Consider the following 18,189-nt stretch of genomic DNA (forward strand, 5'->3'; position numbering starts at 1 on the left):
ATGGCCATAAAAAGTAATTTTCACTTAAAAAAAATGGCTAGCTACTTGGAGGCTGAGGTGGGAGGATCACCTGAGGTTGGGAGGTCAAGGCTGCAGTGTGCTGTGATTGCACCACTGCACTCCAGCCTGGGTGACACAGTGAGGCCCTGTCTCAAAAAAAAAAAAAAAATACAGGCCGGGCATGACTCATGCCTGTAATCCCAGTGCTTTGGGAGGGTGAGGCAGGTGGATCACTTGAGGTTAGGAGTTCAAGACCAGCCTTGAGGCAGGTGGATCACTTGAGGTTAGGAGTTTAGCACAACATGGTGAAACCCCATCTGTGCTAAAAATACAGAAAGTAGCCAGGTGTGATGGCACTGTACCTGTAGTCCCAGCTACTCGGGAGGCTGAGGCCAGGGGAGGTTGAGGCAGGAGAATTGCTTGAACCCTGGAGGGAGAGTTTGCTGTGAGCTGAGATTGTGACATTGCACTCCAGTATGGGCAAAAGAGTGAAACTCTGTATCAAAAAAACATAAAATAAAATAAAATAAAGAGTATCTTCAATGGTAGAATAATTACTGGTTATAAAATTACATGATGTGAGAGAGGGTCCCAGCTTAAATGCCATTTACTACCTGTAGTCTTTAGGTTCTTTTCCATCCTTCCTTCCTTCCTTTCTGTTTTTCTTCTTCTCAGATAACAAGCTGAGAAATTTAGAGTCTCGCTCTGTCGCCCAGGCTGGAGTGCAGCAGTATAATCTCAGCTCACTGCAACCTCCAAGTCCTGGATTCAAGCCATCCTCCTGCCTCAGGCTCCCAAGGAGCTGGGACTACAGGTGTGTACCACCATGCCTGGCTAATTTTTGTATTTTTAGTAGAGACGGGGTTTTACCATGTTGGCCAGGTTAGTCTCGAACTCCTGACCTCAGGTGATCCTCCCACCTTGGCCTTCCAAAGTGCTGGGATTACAGGCATGAGCCACCATGCCTGGCCTAAGTTTCTTGACAAAGAAAAGTATTAGGAATTTTTTTTTTTTTTTTTTTTTTTTTTTTTGGTGTGTTATGTTGAGGGTGAAATGAATGGATGAATGGTAGATGAGTTATCCAAAATCAGATTGCATCAGACAAGACACTGAGAAATAAGAAGAATCTATCACTTGCTAGTTCCTTGTGTGTTATGGGTCCATGAACTTTTTGGCTATATTTCAATAAAGAAAACAGAAAGAACTCTAAGGTATTCCCCATATGTTCTATAAAATGGGTGCATTGAAGTATATGACATCGGCTTTTCCAGGGGCAGTGCTGCATGGTGAGGATCTCTCATCTACGCCCATAGCTAAGAGCCTGCTGCAGTCCATGCAGGTCTTTGGACAGAGGAAGATGACCACAGTCATGGCGAGCTTCAAACATGGCAGTGGCCTCATGGAAGTGAACAGGCGGCCCCTGGAGATGATGGAGCCATGCACACTGCATTACAAGCTGCTGGAACCAGTTCTGCTTCTGGGCAAGGAGTGATTTGCTGGCATGGACTTCCATGTCCTAGTGAAGGGTTCTGGTCAGGTAGCCCAGATTCATGCTGTCAGTCCATCTCCAAAGCCCCGGTGGCCTGTTACCAGAAATATGTGGAAGTGGCTTCCAAGAATGTCAAAGACATCCTCATCCAGTATGGCTGGACCCTGGTGGTGGCTGACCCCCGTCGCTGCCAATCCAGAACGTTTAGAAGCCCTGGTGCCCGTACTTGTTACCAGGAATCCTATCTTAAAGCCCGTCACGAGTTATCAGTAAAAGTCCATCATTGTGTAATAAATACCTATGTAACAAATAATGTTTGAGTTTAAAAAACCAAAACTAAAATAAAATATATGACTCAGTGGGCCAGGGACACAGAGTGCTGGGGATTTGGCATTTAGGAGAACTGTGAGGGCAGCAGCATCCATGGAGGCTGAATGAGGTGGGGACTGTGAATGACTTGCTGAAAAATGAAAAGAAGTTTCCATCTGAGAAGGCAGCAGGCTTAGTGTCCTAGAGTCTGCAGTTTGAAAACACGTCATGCCTGGCATGAAGCAAGTACAATGATATTCTCCAACGCATCAGCCTGCCACAGGTGGCTGCTATTCAAAAGGGGGTAAAAGACAAACCAACCAACCCAACAGGTCTCTATACCTGGCTGAGGGCACTGCCACCTCCTGGAATGTGAAAAGGCCCTAAGTTACGTGCAAGAGCTGCTGTGAGCAGATAAGCCAGAATCCACCTTTTCCTCCCCTGTTCTAACTCTCCACCATCCCCATCTCTGCCAGACTTAGCTCCTCATCCTCAAGTCCCCCTGAATTCCTGGTTATTAAGGCCTTTTCCCACCCCCATGCTTAGGCCTTTTAAGTCTCCTTTTAAATCATCTCCCTCCAGGCAATTCCCCCTCAACATCCTCTCACCAGCTTAGGGAAGTCCTCCTGATGAGATTTAGGAGGACAGACAGGTCACATGACTATCTCTATGTGGATTATTTCTACATATGAAAAATAGCCATATGTTTGGATTGATTCTTAACAGCATTCATCTTGGAGTTTCAATTTTTCAAAATAATGTATCAAATTTTGCAATGCTCTAGCATATGGTAAAACATAAAATAGTCAAATGAATGATATTTATGCAGGGAAGAAAGATGAAGTCAGGAGGCCTACTACGTGGATCCACTTGTGTCCCCGTGTGATGAATAAGCTAAGGAAGCCCCTGACCAAGCAAAGGGGCTGGAGATGATTATGGATCTGGATTGGTGTCTCTTTTGATCAGTGTTATTTCAGTTTGGTGGCAAAATCAGCCTAGAGGCCAGGTGTCCAAATTTATAATTTCATGGTTTCCACGAAGCACATGAACTCAAGAAGTCAGAAAGAAAGGTTTCAATTCTGACTCTGCCTCTTACTATAAGTATGTGAATTTGCAGAAGTTACTTAACCTCTGAAATTTCCTTATCTGTGAAATGGGGAAATATTTGCTGGGAGGATTAAATGAGCTAACCCAGCAAAGGGCCAGACAGAGTTTAATGAAGGGTAGCCTTCTCTTTACCTCCTTAGTGCTTGCTTGAGAGCTGGAAAAAAACCATAAGGATTGCACAACTTCCAAATTCCCAGATCACATCAAGGTGGCCAAATCCTTAACAGGAATTTAAGCTCCTAGGCTTAAATTTTGCTTGGCTTAATCACACTTATGCGCTATCCTGGGATAATTCTCCAAACCTCTCTGGAACTGAGTTCATTCCTCTGTGGGATGAAGAAATAACAGTCTATGCCCTTAAGACACAAGGTTAGATAACAGCCAATTAATGCTTACAAAGTACATTGGTATCCAAGGATGAAAGTGCAGAGTCAAAACATATTTTCAGCTGGGCGTGGTGGCTCACACCTGTAATCCCCACATATTGAGAGGCCAAGACAGGCAGATGGCTTAAACCCAGGAGTTTGAGACCAGCCTGGGCAGCATAGCGAGACCTTGTCTCTGTTATATTTTAATTTTTTTTTTAATCTTTTTTTTTTTAATTTAGGCCCGGGGAGGTGGCTCACACCTGTAATCCCAGCACTTTGGGAGGCCAAGGCAGACAGATCACTTGAGGCCAGAAGTTTGAGACCAGCCTGGCCAACATGGCAAAACCTCACCTCTACTAAAATATAAAAATTAGCCAGACGTGGTGGCATGCGCGTGTAATATTCCATAATTCGACACAGATGATTAGGGCATCTTCTGCTCTTTTCACTAAGAGTTAATGGTTCCGTTCTCCCGTCCCACTTTCTTTCCATATCCTTCTTCAGGTGTTTTGATATCTAATCCAGAAGAAACATGGATTTCCATTTTATTAACACTCATAAATTTAACTATTGTATATGTTATTCCAAAAATGCAAAAGAAAGAGATTATTTGTAATGGAAGGAATATTGGATTTTGAGGGAGCTGATGATGTTCACTCTCATCCTTGATTTGCCATTTACTGACAATGTGATCTTAGGTAACCTAAGTTCCTGTTAGCACTAAAATTTTAGGAAATGCAAATGAGTCTATAAAAGGGAAATTGCTCAGCTAAAAATTAACTTCCTTCCCTTTCTAATTGAGAATTGAACACCCTCACAGTAATATTTTAATATAGACCCAAAACTGAAAGTAGATCTTCATTTTAATTCTCATTTTTTATCTTAGTCTGGTACTTGGCACATAGTAAGATTCAACGAATAGAGTGGCTCTCATGAACATGAGACCAAGAAAAAGAATGTTTCATCATCTAAGAACTCAATTCAAAGAGAATTAACTAAGCATCTGCTATTTGGCAGCTGTATTTGCCAGGCATTCTAATTTTTTATCTTTCATAAAAACTGAGATGAGGCTGGGTGCAGTGGCTCACACCTGTAATCCCAGCACTTTGGGAGGCCGAGGTGGGCAGATCATGAAGTCAGGAGTTCAAGACCAGCCTGGCCAATATGGTGAAACCCCATCTCTACTAAAAATACAAAAAATTAGCCAGGTGTGGTGGTGTGTGCCTGTAATCCCAGCTACTTGGGAGGCTGAGGCAGGAGAATTGCTTGAACCCAGGAGGCAGAGGTTGCAGTGAGCCGAGATCATGACACTGCATGCCAACCTGGGTGACAGAGCAAGATTCTGTCTCAAAAAAAAAGGTTAAAAAAATTGAGATGAATGGATATGACCTCTGTCTTCCATTAACTTATGACTTTGGGGAGCAATTACATGTATACAAAATTCAGTGTGATAGGAAAAGTGCTGGGAGTCTTGCGAGGAAAACCATACCTCATCCTCATTTTATCACTAACCAGTTGTATGAATGTGAGAAAGTTATTTATACACTAAGACACCAGCTTCATCATCTGTAAAATAAGGTAATACTACATGATCTGTCCTCTAAGGCCCCTTCTAGCTATGAGTCTGAAAATGATTCTATGCCTCTGAAACATTAGTTTAAATGCCTGTTCTTAAAAACTCTTAAATATTTAGTAAAGATAACCTCTTCAATACACTTATTTTTCCATCTACAACTAATAAGCAAAGTCACACAAAACAGTAATGCTTACTTATCTTGGAGGATACTTCCAAGACCCCAGTAGATGCCTGCACCTGCAGATAGTACTGAACTTTATGTATACTACGTTTTTTCTTATAGATACCTATGATAAAGTTTAATTTACAAATTAGGCACAGGGCTGGGCGTGGTGGCTCACGCCTGTAATCGCAGCATTTTGGGAGGCTGAGGCAGGTGGGTCACCCGAGATCAGGAGTTCAAGACCAGCCTGGCCAACATGGTGAAACCCCATCTCTACTAAGAATACAAAAATTAGCTGAGAGTGGTGGTATATGCCTGTAATCCCAGCCACTTGGGAAGCTGAGGCAGGAGAATCGCTTGAACCCCAGAGGCAGAGGTTGCAGTGAGCCAAGATCACCCAGCCTGGGCAATAGAGTGAGACTTTGTCTTAAAAAAAGAAAAGGGAATCTGAAAAAAAAAAAAAAAGAAAAAACAAAATTCAGTAACTAAAACAATATGGAAGATTAAAAAGAACTTAAATAATGTGGAGGAGTGTTGGAAATCAGTCAGAAGTTCCTCAGCCTAAAAAAAACTATGACCTATATTCTAGCAAGTAAAGACAGCAATAGCAGATCTTGGATTCAGCTCCATTGCACCAGGACAGGACTGGCAGGCAGGGGTGAAATCTCAAGGAGAGATAGCCTGTGACCTGTCACTAGGACTCTCTGAGACCCCTTGAAAAGGATTCAAATTCCAGCCCATGTCATTGCACCAGAAGTGGGAAATAGCTGATTAAAAAGCTTGCCAAAAAAGCCAGGCACCTGGAGATAAGACTCAGGAAGCATTTTCCTTTTTTTTTTTTTTTTTTTTTGAGATGGAGTCTCGCTCTGTCGCCCAGGCTGGAGTGCAGTGGCCGGATCTCAGCTCACTGCAAGCTCTGCCTCCCGGGTTTATGCCATTCTCCTGTCTCAACCTCCCGAGTAGCTGGGACTACAGGCGCCCGCCACCTCGCTCGGCTACTTTTTTGTATTTTTTAGTGGAGACGGGGTTTCACCATGTTAGCCCATGTTAGGATGGTCTCGATCTCCTGATATCGTGATCCGCCCGTCTCGGCGTCCCAAAGTGCTGGGATTACAGGCTTGAGCCACCGCGCCCGGCCTTCAGGAAGCATTTTCCAAACAAGGAACAAAAGAGTGAAGGAGGAGGTCATGGAAGAGAAATCCTGGAGTTTTATGCAGTTGGTGAGGGATCATTGTTTTCTTCCTCGCAATCTCTGTAGAATGGTCACAGGCAAAAACATCAGAAAAATGAAAGTGCAGAGCTCTATTAGAGGAAGAGGAAAATGATTGATAGGAGGAAAATCTCCATCATCGCATGGAATATTCCATTTTACACAGATTTCTTCTGAAGGTCAAGGACTGAACTAAAGGACACAGCCTGCGTGTAACTGCCCTGACTTTGGGGGTAAGAAGAGGAGAGGGAGCTGGGTTATCTCATCAGTGTGCACAGGAAATCCAACAGAACAGTAGAGATGGGGGCCTCTGCTTACTCTTTTTTAATTTTTTTTCTTTTTCATTTTATTTTATTTTATTTTATTTTGAGATAGGGTCTCACTCTGTCACCCAGGCTGGAGTGCAGTGGCACAATCATGGCTCACTGCAGCCTTGTCCTCCTGAGCTTAAGTGATCCTCCTACCTCAGTCACCCAAGTAGCTGGAACTACAGGCATACCACCACACCAGGCTAATTTTTAAAAATTTTTTGTAGAGATAAGGTCTCATGTTGCCCAGGCTGGTCTCAAACTCCTGGATTCAAGTGATCCTCCCGCCTTAGCCTCCCAGAGTGTCAGCATTACAGGCCTGAGCCACCACACCCAGCCCCACTGCTTACTCTTTCAGATATAATTTCCTGTACGCCTCCAGCATTCTGGCCCAGACACAGATGCAGAAACATCTAGGCTGGCTGCACCATTTTCCACACTTTAAGCTTTTTTGGGTACAGTTTTAAACTAAGATCAAAGTATACATCTTTGAAAACCCAATACTAATATTCTGCTCAAACCACACTGTGAAAACACCCCACACAAAAAAATGTGAAATCAGGGAAAAAGCGAAAAATAAGACTACAGCGTAAAAATGGGGACACTATTAGATATTTCATCCCCAGCAAGACTACCACCGCCAAAAGCGGTTGCCTTCAGAATTTTCCTCTGGGTCCATTATTTTTCCAGCATGTTCCACAATTATAAAGATATCTATTACTATTTATTAATGTACATGCTTACGTGTATAAATTGTACTTGCCCAGCTGACTCCTGGGCAAATTCCATATCCTTTCATTCTAGAATCCCAGACTTAGTGCCACAAATCCCATCATTTGAAACTCCTGGCCTAGAATCCAAACTCTGCATAATTTTGCGTGCATCCTTAGACTTAGCATGGAGAAGTTGTAAAAACAATGCAATAGCAGAGAGGTCCAAAAAGCAAAAATAAGCAATTCTCCTACTGCTTAAACAATGTGTGCTGTGCAAGGTATTTTTAATTTTTTTTTGTTTGGACTTGGCCAGGACAGAGTCAAAACACTATGATAGGCATTTATTTATTTATTTATTTATTTATTTATTTATTTATTTATTTTTGAGACAGTCTTATTCTGCTATCCAGGTTGGAGTACAGTAGTGCCATCTTGGCTCATGCCACCTCCACCTCCCGGGTTCAAGTGATTCTCCTGCCTCAGCTTCCCAAGTAACTGGGATTGCGGGCACCCACCACCATGCCTGGCTAACTTTTTATATTTCTAGTAGAGAGGGGATTTCACCATGTTGGCCAGGCTGGTCTTGAACTCCTGATCTCAAGTGATCTGCCCACCTCAGCCTCCCAGAGTGGTGGGATTATAGACATGAGTCACTGCGCCTGGCTATATGATAACCATTTTTGTCTTTGAGATTTGATCACACTAGGAAACAACAAAATATTGGCATTGTGTTAGTTGAGTTTGATTTTTAGGCTTAAAAAATTTTTTTTTGTTGGTGGTGGGCTTCATTCAATTCCCTATTACAGGATTTATTAGCTTTTCTATTTTATTCATGTGTGGTTTTTTTCTTTATTTTCTTTGTTTGTTTGTTTGTTTGTTTGTTTTTTCCAAATGAAGTCTCGCTCTGTTGCACAGGCTGGAGTGCAATGGTGTGATCTCAGCTCACTGCAACCTCCACCTCCCAGGTTCAAGTGATTCTCCTGCCTCAGCTTCTAGAGAGAGTAGCTGGGACTACAGGTGCCCACCACCACACCCAGCTAATTTTTTTGTATTTTTAGTAGACACAGGGTTTCACTATGTTGTCCAGGCTGGTCTCGAACTCCTATCCTCAGGCGATCCACCCGCCTCATCCTCCCAAAGTGCTGGGATTACAGGTGTGAGCCACCGCACCTGGCATGAGGCATTTGCTTTAAGTAAATGTTGCTTCCTTTTAGTTATAGGAAGGGGACATTTCCTTTCTTCTCTCACCAAGATAAAGATTCAAAAGTAAGAACCTGCAGGAATTCTTACGAATTCTAAATTTATTTAGAGGTTTGTCTGCAACTGCAGAGCTCTATATGGATGCACAACCTGATAGCAACCCACTTGAATTGCTCAAAAAAAGACCACAGTTGTGAACTGGATACATTCATGATACCAAGGGAAATATACTTGTAATGTCTATAGGAATAATGAAAAGTTAATTACAGGAGAAGCCCAATCTTCCACGATAGTAAGTATTGTGAAGAAAAGAAAAATGTTCAATGCCAAATGAAGTCAAAATTACCTACAGTGATGCAGTAAAAAGTGTTTTTGTTGTTGTTGTTGTTGTTGTTGTTGAGATAAAATCTTGTTCTGTTGCCTAGGCTTGAGTGCAGTGGCAAGATCTCGGCTCACTGCAACCTCTACCTCCTGGGTTCAAACAATTCTCCTGCCTCAGCCTCCCACGTAGCTGGGACTACAGGCATACGCCATCACGCCTGGCCAATTTTTTTGTATTTTTAGTAGAGACAGGGTTTCACCATGTTGGTCAGGCTATTCTTGAACTCCTGAGCTCATGTAATCTGCCCGCCTCAGCCTCCTAAAATGCTGGGATTAGAGGCATAAGCCACCACTCCCAGCTAATTTTTGTATTTTTAGTAGAGACAGAGTTTCGCCATGTTGGTCAGGCTGGTCTTGAACTCCTGACCTCAAGTGATCTGCCTGCCTTGGGCAAAGTGTTGGGATTACAGGCATGAGCCACTACTCGGCTGAAAAGTTTTTTTAATACAGGAAAACATTATTTTATGATAGGAAATAAAAGGCAAGACACAAACTTTTAAATTGTAATCTACTCCAAATGCTAATTATTTCCATACGCATGGTTATATTCACTCCCCCTGAACAAACGAATGTGACTATTGCTCCACCTCTTTTATGCTTCTGCATCTCCCTGTTCGTATAAGAAAATGGTGTAGAAAAAGCAAAGGTATAACTACATGAAAATACCTGGCTGTTTATACAACATTTTGCTGAGATGTGAGAGAATGGCATGATGGAGGGTGCATATACAGTTATATATACAGGTTGAATATCTCTCATTGGAAATGCTTGGGACCAGAAGTATTTCAGATATCAGAATATTTACATACACATAATGAGCTATCTTGGGGATGGCACTAAGTCTAACATGAGTCTAAACATGACATTCATTTATGTTTCATATACATCTTACACAAGGCGATTTATATTTTTATATATATATATATATATATATTTTAGACGGAGTCTCGCTCTGTCACACAGGCTGGAGTGCAGTGGCACGATATCGGCTCACTGCAACCTCTGCCTCCCAGGTTCAAGCGATTCTCCTGCCTCAGCCTCCCGAGTACCTGGGACTACAGGCATGCGCCCCCACATCCGGCTAATTTTTGTATTTTTAGTAGAGATGGGGTTTCACCATGTTGGCCAGGCTGGTCTCAAACTCCCGACCTTGTGATCCGCCCACCTCGGCCTCCCAAAGTGCTGGGATTACAGGTGTGAGCTACCCGCACCCGGCCTTATACAATATTTTTAGTAATTTTGTGCATGAAACAAAGTTTTGACTGTGCAAACTTTTTTTTTTTCTTTTTGAGGCAGCATCTCATTCTGTTACACAAGGTTGGAGTGCAGTGCTGCAATCTCTGCTCACTGCAATCTCTGCCTCCCAGGCTCAAGAGATCCTAGCATGTCAGTGATTGATGCCAGCTAATTTTTTGTATTTTTGGTAGAGACGGGGTTTCACCATGTTGCACAGGCTAATCTTGAAGTCTTGAGCTCAGGTGATCTACCCACCTCAGTCTCCCAAAGTGCTGTGAACCACTTTGCCCAGACTGTACAAACTTTTGACTGCGACCTGTCACATGAGGTCAGGCATGGAATTTTCCACTTGCAGCATTATGTTGGAATTGAAAAAGTTTTGGATTTTGTAGCATTTCAGATTCTCAGATTAGGGATGCTCAACCTGTGTATGTATATGTGTGTGTGTATATATATATCTCAGTATAATAAATGTTGGTAAAATTATGGGTAAATTGGCCTTAACAAATAACTATATAACAGTGATGTTTTTTGAATAATTCAAGAATGAGATTCAAGAGAATGGGTTTTTAGTGGTTGGGTCAGCTTTGTTTTTGAAATGAATGCTTTCTAGAACTTTTGTTTATTATTATTTATTTATTTTTGAGATAGGGTCTCACTCTGTCTCCTAAACTGGAGTGCAGTGGCTCAATCACAGCTCACTACAATCTCAACTTCACCAGGCTCAGGTGATCCTCCCCACTCAGCCTCCTGAGTAGCTGGTACCACAAGTGTGTGCCACCATGCCCAGCTAAATTTTTTGTATTTTTCAAAAAACTAGCCGGGCGAGCTGGCGGGCGCCTGTGGTCCCAGCTACTCGGGAGGCTGAGGCAGGAGAATGGCGTGAACCCGGGAGGCAGAGCTTGCAGTGAGCTGAGATCAGGCCACTGCACTCCAGCCTGGGCGACAGAGCGAGACTCCGTCTCAAAAAAAAAAAAAAAAAAAAAAAAAATTTTTTTGTATTTTTTTTGTAGAAGCAAGGTTGCACCATGTTGCCAAGGCTAACCTAGAACTCCCGGGCTCAAGCAATCCACCTGCCTCAACCTACCAAAGTGCTGGGCTTATAGGCATGAGCCATTATGCCTGGCCTTTTATTTATTGTTTTGATTATACATATACTTAATGTTATTTCACAGCTTTCTTTCTATGAGATTTTAATCTTTCAGTTTTGCAGTTAGCTAGGATTACTATATATACAAATAGTATTTAACACTTATATAGTACTCTGTGTCAGGCCCTGTTGTAAATACTAATCCTCAAAACTGTGAAGTAGGCATTATTACCATCCCCATTTTCTAGATGAGAAGACTGAGGCACAGGGAGGCTAAATAATTTGTCTAAAGACATGACATTACTAATACAATTTTTTCAGTGGAAGAAATAACACCAAGGTGTCAATGATGGTTTTTCAGGGTGTGGAGTTACAAAGGATTGTTAAGAGGATTGAAATGACAAGATCTTGAACTAAGCCCATGGCAGCTGAGATGAAACAGACAGGACAGACTCAAAAACAGTGTAAGAGAAAATATTGGCAAGCCTTATGGATTGATTGATTTGATGTTGGGATGAGGCAGAGCAGGGAAGCTGGGAAGACTCACCTCTGGCACCTGTGACTGGGTGGACATTTCACTAGAGTAGTAAATACAAAAGGCGGAGCAGACTGGGGAGAAATGATGTGCTCGGTTTTGACATTTTGAGTTTTATCGTAAGTATCTGAACACATGAATTTTAAACTTAAGACAGACTGGGCTCAGTGGCTCACACCAGTAATCCCAGCACTTTGGGAAGCCGATGCAGGTGGATCACCTGAGGTCAGGAGTTCGAGACCAGCCTGGTCAACATGGTGAAACCCCGTCTTTACTAAAAATACAAAAATTAGCCGGGCTTGGTGGTGTGCATCTGTAATCCCAGCTACTAGGGAGGCTGACACAGGAGAACTGCTTGAGCCCAGGAGGCAAAGGTTGCAGTGAGCCGAGATCACACTGTTGCACTCCAGCCTGGGCGACAAAGTGAGACTCCGTCTCAAAAAAAAAAAAAAAAAAAAAAAAAGACAGCGGTTAGGTCTCAGCTTGAGAGTCTTCACACAGAGCTGGTATTTAAACCCAAGAAAGAGGTTGCTGTCACCCAGGGAGACTGTGGAAGAAGGGAAAAAAAAAGGCTGTGGGCCAAGGACAGAACTCTAGAGAACCCCAACATCTATGCGACATGTAGGGAATAAGAAGCCCCTTCAGATTTGACATTAAAATAGCAAACACAGATATGAAATGCCAAGGTATCTATTTGCTTTTCAAGCTAGGTTTCATTTATGAGAGGCACGGCAGCATGGAAGTAGGGCAGTCAAACAAGTCTGAGTTCAGATCTAGCCCCTGCAGCTTTCTCTGTCCTGTGGTTTCTCAAGTTACTAAGTGTCTATGAAATGTATGTCAATAAACTGTATGGGCACTCCAGCCTGGGCGACAGAGTGAGGCTCCATCTCAGGGAGAAAAAAAAAGAAAAAAAGAAAAAGTCATCACAATAATTCACTGTTGGACACTCAAGAACTGGTATTTCCCATGAATTTGTATGGTATAGTACAAGTAATAGGGATAATAGCAGTTGGTTAAAATAATTAACTGAGACAGATATAAATGTTGGTATATGAGCTACAAGACTGCATTAAAGGTTTTCTTTAATGTATGTCAATATACTGCTCATATGTTGTGAGCATGAAATCAGTTAATCCACAGAAGCACTTATATGGCTCAGTGCTTAGAAGTATTTATTACTAATGAGTACACAAATCATAAAATTATTGCCGGACGCGGTGGCTCACGCCTGTAATCCCAGCACTTTGGGAGGCGGAGGCGGGCGGATCACCCGAGGTCAGGAGTTCGAGACCAGCCTGACCAACATGAAGAAACCTCATCTCCACTAAAAATACAAAATTGGTTGGGCGTGGTGGCACATGCCTATAATCCCAGCTACTAGGAAGGCTGAGGCAGGAGAATTGCTTGAACCTGGGAAGCCGTGGTTGCAGTGAGCCATGATCGTGCCATTGCACTCCAGCCTGGGCAAACAAGAGTGAAACTCCGTCTAAAAAAAAAAAAATCATAAAATTATTTTTCATTCCATTGTCATGCTTTGCCAGTTGAGAAAATGGCCAGGAAGTCTGTTGGCTTGCAGGAGTAAATTAAAATAGAAATTAAACAATTGTATTAAAAAGTCTGACTGGGGTAGCTTACGCCTGTAATTCCGGTACTTTGGGAGGCCGAGGCGGGCAGATCACTTGAGGTCAGGAGTTCGAGACCAGCCTGGCCAACGTGGTGAAATCCCATCTCTACTAAAAATACAAAATTTAGCCGGGCATGGTGGCGTGTGCCTGTAATCCCAGCTACGTGGAAGGCTGAGGCAGGAGAATCATTTGAACCCAGGAGACAAAGGTTGCAGTGAGCCAAGATCGTGCCACTGCACTTTAGCCTGGGTGACAGAGTGAGATTCCATTTCAGGGAGAAAAAAAAAAAGAAAAAAAGAAAAAGTCATCACAATAATTCACTGTTGGACACTCAAGAACTGGTATTTCCCATGAATTTGTATGGTATAGTACAAGTAACAGGGATAATAGCAGTTGGTTAAAAGAATTAACTGAGACTGATACATGAGCTACAAGACTGCATTAAAGTTTTTCTTTTGTTCTACTCTAAAAATTCAGCAACCAGGCCCAGTGCCTGTTACAGAGTGAGTCCTCAAGATATGTGTTGACTGAAGCTAGCAAAGTGATTTATTGATTTATTGATTGATTGATTGATTGATTGAGTTTCACTCTCGTCACCCAGGCTACAGTGCAGTGGTGCAACCTCAGTTCACTGCAACCTCTGCCACCTGGTTTCAAGCAATTCTGCTGCCTTATTCTCCGGAGCACCTGGGTCTTCACCACCACACCTGGCTAATTTTTTGTATTTTTAGTAGAGATGGAGTTTCACCATATTGGCCAGGCTGGTCTCGAACTCCTGACATCTGCCTCGGCCTCCCAAAGTGCTGAGATTACAGGCGTGAGCCACCGCCCCCAGCCTAACAAAGTGATTTTATTTTTAAGAGGAGGGGCAGGCAGGGCGCAGTGGCTTACGCCTCTAATCCTGGCAGTTTGAGAGGCCAAGGTGGGCAGATCACAAGGTCAGGAGTTCAAGACCAGCCTGGCCAATATGGTGAAACTCTGTCCCTACTAAAAGGACAAAAAAAAATTAGCCAGGCGTGGTGGCAGGCGCCTGTAATCCCAGCTACTCAGGAGGCTGAGGCAGGAAAATCACTTGAAACTGGGAGGCGGAGGTTGCAGTGAGCTGAGATCGCGCCACTGCACTCCGCTCTGGGCAACAGAGCAAGATTCTGTCTCAAAAAAAAAAAAAAATACAACAACAACCAAAAAAAAAAAAAAAATGGGAGGGGCGATGTTTTATTAAACATTTCGCTATTTGAAGAATTAATACATTCATGCAAAGAAAAGATGAAGCAAACATGCCGTACAGTGTTATCATTTGAGATCTCTTAAAAGCGGCTATATGGCCGGGTGCAGTGGCTCATGCCTGTAATCACGGCACTTTGGGAGGCTGAGGCAGGTGGATCACTGGAGATCAGCAGTTCGAAACCAGCCTGGAAAACAGGGTGAAACCCCCCTCTCTACTAAAAATACAAAAATTACCAGGGCGTGGTGTCACATGCCTGTACAAATCCCAGCTACTGGGGAGGCTGAGGCAGGAGAATTGCCTAAACCCGGGAGACGGAGGTTGCAGTGAGCCAAGATCACATCATTGCACTCCAGCCCGGGAGAAGAATCGAGACTCCATCTCAAAAAAAAAAAAAAAAAAAAAAAAAAAAGACAGCAGCTATGCAACACTCTGTCCCATGAATATCTGCCACATATTTGAAATTCCCAGTTGTCAGGCCTCTGAACCCAAGCTAAGCCATCATATCTCCAGTGACCTGCACGTATACATCCAGATGGCCCCATGCAACTGAAGATCCACAAAAGAAGTGAAAATAGCCTTAACTGATGACATTCCACCATTGTGATTTGTTTCTGCCCCACCCTAACTGATCAATGTACTTTGCAATCTCCCCTACCCTTAAGGAGGTTCTTTATAATCTCCCCCATGCTTAAGAAGATTCTTTGTAATTCTCCCTACCCTTGAGAATGTACTTTGTGAGATCCACCCCCTGCCCCTGAAACATTGCTCTTAACTCCACCACCTATCCCAAAACCTATAAGAACTCATTATAATCCCATCACTCTTGCTGACTTTGTTTTCAGACTCAGCCCGCCTGCATCTAGGTGAAATAAACAGCCTTGTTACTCACACAAAGCCTGTTTGGTGGTCTCTTCACACGGACACATGAGACATTTGGTGCTGAAGAGCCAGGTCAGCAGGACTCCTTTGGGAGACCAGTCCCTTGTCCTCACCCTCACTCCATGAAGAGATCCACCTACGACCTCGGGTCCTCAGTCCAAGCCCCCCAGGGAACATCTCACCAATTTTAAATCTTTTTTTACTCTCTTCTCCAACCTCTCTCACTATTCCTCAACCTCTTTCTCCTTTCAATCTTGGCGCCACCCTTCAATCTCTCCCTTCTCTTAATTTCAATTCCTTTCATTTTCTGGTAGAGACAAAGGAGACACATTTTATCCGTGGACCCAAAACTCCGATGCCAGTCACGGATTCGGGAAGGCAGCCTTCCCTTGGTGTTTAATCATTTCAGGGTCGCCTCTCTGATTACTCACCCACGTTCCGTTGGTGTCTGATCTCCATGGGGACGCCTGCCTAGGTCACTCACCCACATTACCTTGGTGGCAAGTCAATTGCGGGGATGCCTGCTTTGGCTGCTCACCCACGTTGCAGCCCAGGGCTGCTCCCCATCCCCCTCCTCCATGTCATTACCCTTCTCTTTAAACTTGCCTCCTTCACTATGGGCAACCTTCCACCCTCCATTCCTCCTTCTTCTCCCTTAGCCTGTGTTCTCAAGAACTTAAAACCTCTTCAACTCTCACCTGACCTAAAATCTAAGCATCTTATTTTCTTCTGCAATACCGCTTGGCCCCAATACAAACTCGACAGTAGTTCCAAGTGGCCAGAGAATGGCACTTTCGATTTGTCTATCCTACAAGATCTAGACAATTTTTGTCGAAAAATGGGCAAATGGTCTGAGGTGTCTGATGTCCAGGCATTCTTTTACACATTGGTCCTTCCCTAGTCTCTGCTCCCAATAAGACTTGTTCCAAATCTTTCTTCTTTCCCTCCTGCCTGTCCCGTCAGTCCCAACCCCAGACGTCTCTGAGTCTTTTGAATCTTCCTTTTCTACAGACCCATCTGACCTCTCCCCTCCTCCCCAGGCTGCTCCTCGCCAGGCCGAGCAAGGTCCCAATTTTTCCTCAGCCTCTGCTCCCCCAATCTATAATCCTTCTATCACCTCCCCTCCTCACACCCGGTCTGGCTTAGTTTCATTCTGCGACTAGCCCTCCCCCACCTGCCCAACAATTTCCTCTTAGAGAGGTGGCTGGAGCTGAAGGCATAGTCAGGGTGTATGTGCCTTTTTCTCTATCAGACCTTTCCCATGTTAGCCAGCATTTAGGCTCTTTCTCATCAGACCCCACTAAATATATACAGGAATTCCAATACCTAACTCTGCCCTACAATTTAACCTGGAGTGACTTAAATGTCATCCTAACTTCTACCCTCTCCCCAGATGAATGGGAAAGAGTTTTTTCTCTAGCCCAGTCTCACACTGATAACCACCAGTTTCGTGAGCCAGACCCCAGAGGAAGGCCATCTTATTCTCAATATGCATTTTGTTAGCCAATCTGCTCCAGACATTAGAAAAAGTTCCAAAAATTAAATTCCGGCCCTCAAACCCCACAACAGGACTTAATTAACCTCGCCTTACAGGTGTACAATAATAGAGAAGAGTTGCAATTACTTCCTCTGCTGTGAGAGAAACCCCAGCCATATCTCCAACACACAAAAACTTCAAAATGCCTAAGCCACAGTGGTCAGGCGTTCCTTCAGGACTTCCTCCCCCAGGATCTTGCTTCAAGTGCGGGAAATCTGGTCACTAGGCCAAGGAATGCCCACAGCCCAGGATTCCTCCTGAGCCGTGTCCCATGTGTGTGGGACCCCACTGGAAATTGGACTGTCCAATTGGCCTGAGGCTCTGACTGACTCCTTCCCAAATCTTCTCGACTTAGCGGCTGAAGACTGACACTGCCCGATCACCTCGGAAGCCCCCTAGACATTCACAGACACCGAGCTTCGGGTAACTCTTACAGCGGAGGGTAAGTCCGACCCCTTCTTAATCAATACGGAGGCTACTCCACATTACCTTCTTTTCAAGGGCCTGCTTCCCTTACCTCCATAACTATTGTGGATGATGATGGCCAGGCTGCTAAACCTCTTAAAACTCCCCAACTCTGGTGCCAACTTAGACAACACTCTCTTAAGCACTCCTTTTTAGTTATCTCCACCTGCCCAGCTCTCTTATTAGGTCAAGACATTTTATCTAAATTATCTGCTTCCCTGACTATTCCTGGGCTACAGCCACACCTCATTGCCACCTTGTCCCCCAGTTCAAAGCCTCATTCACAATCCTTTTCTTGTATCTCCCCACCTTAATTCACAAGTATAGGATACCTCCACTTCCTCCTTGGTGACAAATGATTCACCCCTTACCATCCCATTAAAACCTAATCACATTACCCTGCTCAATGCCAATATCCCATCCCAAAGCATGCTTTAAAAGGATTAAAGCCTGTTATCACTTGCCTGTTACAGCACGGCCTTTTAAAGCCTATACACTCTCCTTACAATTCCCCAATTTTACCTGTCCAAAAACCGGACAAGCCTCACAGGTTAGTTCAGGATCTTCACCTTATCAACCAAATTGTTTTGCCTATCCACCCTGTGGTGCCAAAGCCATATACTCTGCTATCCTCAATACCTCCCTCCACAACCCCTCCACAACCCATTATTTTGTTCCGGATCTCAAACATGCTTTCTGATTTGTTTTATGTGACCACCAGAGCAGGCGCCAGAGAAAAGGCAAGTAGGCAAGGTAAAAAGAAACTTTAT

The 18,189-nt window shown here is 43.7% G+C and overlaps 1 pseudogene; it reads left to right on the forward strand.

Moving 5' to 3' along the window:
• Positions 1 to 1,234: 1,234 nt before the first annotated feature.
• LOC100427586 (small ribosomal subunit protein uS9 pseudogene) lies at positions 1,235 to 17,381 on the forward strand (annotated as a pseudogene).
• The last annotated feature ends 808 nt before the right edge of the window (positions 17,382 to 18,189 follow it).

This window comes from Macaca mulatta, chromosome 16 (assembly GCF_049350105.2).
Source record: "Macaca mulatta isolate MMU2019108-1 chromosome 16, T2T-MMU8v2.0, whole genome shotgun sequence".
Classification (NCBI taxonomy): Eukaryota; Metazoa; Chordata; class Mammalia; order Primates; family Cercopithecidae; genus Macaca; species Macaca mulatta.